Below are 1,550 nucleotides of genomic sequence, written 5' to 3'. Positions count from 1 at the left end.
GTTTCTGATGCTCACATGGCCCAGAAGGACTTCATAAGGTGTAGGCACAGATTTGTGCTTGGTTCAACTATTCTACCCTCGCTGTCTGGTTTTCCCAGTAAAAATCAGCTCGGTTTGTCCCAGTAAAGCACTATGCAGATTTGTATTCATTTTACAGTAAATTGTTTATATTTAATCATCACTAAATTTACAATAACAATCAAGTTATCCCAGCATCACGTGTAGAGCAAAATAATTACGTTTTTCCTCCTCCAATCCCGTTGCCATAATGACCAATCTCAGAGCATGTTGGGAATAGTTATTTCAAAGTGCTAAGACATGTTTTTGTTTTTTTGTTTTTTAAAAAGAAAAAAGTATTGCACTACTCATGAGGTCTTAACTGATGTACAGATGCATGCTTAAATGGCATAGTAACTGCAGCATGGGCTGCTCTAAGCAAGTGTGTGAGGATGCATGTGGGGGGCTTAGGAATACATTCCCACAATAACGAAAGCTCAATGGCCCATCTCACTATAAGCGAAGCTGCCATGACTCCATATTTAGCAGAAAGGGTCCTTCTGCTAAATATCAAGGGGGGAAAAACAAGAAGAAAAAAAAAAAAAAAAAGGCACGATCATGGACTGAAATGAATGATGCCATTTGGGATTTGAGAGGATTCATTTTGGATGTGCTTTACTTATTTGGGCTGGAGGAGAATACATTGATGGAATGAAACTGCTTCTATCCTGACTGTGGTTTCACTTTGTGTTTGGTATGACACTCCTGAGACTATGCAAAAGTAGTTCGTACCATCCATTGCCGTTTTCACCTACGACGTCTGCAGCCAAATCGGTCATTAGTCGGTCTTCAGCCTGCTGGCTCCCAATTAGAAAGTCAGTGAAAAAGCATAATCAGTTTTCCCGCTGCATCTGCCTAAAGCACGCTCTGCATGCCTAAACCGCAGTTCCAGTGGTATAAGCACCCCCCCCCCCCCCTCAGGTCTACACGTGAGAAAGGACAGTGGTGGAAAAATATCCCAATCTGACTCTCCCAAAGCTCAAACATTTATCACGACACACCGTTACTCAACATAGACACGCTTCCAAAGTGAACAGCCATGGTAATGGTTCAAGCAATTTTACCCCAATTTTTCCCAACCGCACTGAGAACAATTTGTCCAAGAACACATGAAACAAGATGGCAGCCACAGTTCCGTCTCATCCGAGGTGGCATTTATTATGGCAAAGAAACACTTATGAAACACTACAGCAGCAGTTAAGGAAAATGAAAGAGCAGTTTTTTGGACTGTGTGTCCATGTTAAAAGGTTCAATGGGATAAACTACTTTTGGGAAAAAAAAGAAAAAAAAAGATCTTGGACCTGATCTCACGCATGTAACACCACTGTGCTGCGCTGAGCAGTTTCTCCACAATGACGTGCATTTTTGGAGACATGTTCAGCAAATAAACAAAAACGTCACATTGCCAGAAACGTCATCATTAAAAACACTATGTCAACAATCAAGCCTTTTATCATCACAGTCTTGGTCTGCCAAAAAGCTATGGCCTAGTT

This window comes from Diplotaxodon limnothrissa, linkage group LG7 (assembly GCF_057381915.1).
Source record: "Diplotaxodon limnothrissa isolate DT_005_m linkage group LG7, D_limnothrissa_male_GT1.1, whole genome shotgun sequence".
NCBI classification, from domain to species: Eukaryota; Metazoa; Chordata; class Actinopteri; order Cichliformes; family Cichlidae; genus Diplotaxodon; species Diplotaxodon limnothrissa.
This window is presented reverse-complemented; position numbering follows the sequence as displayed.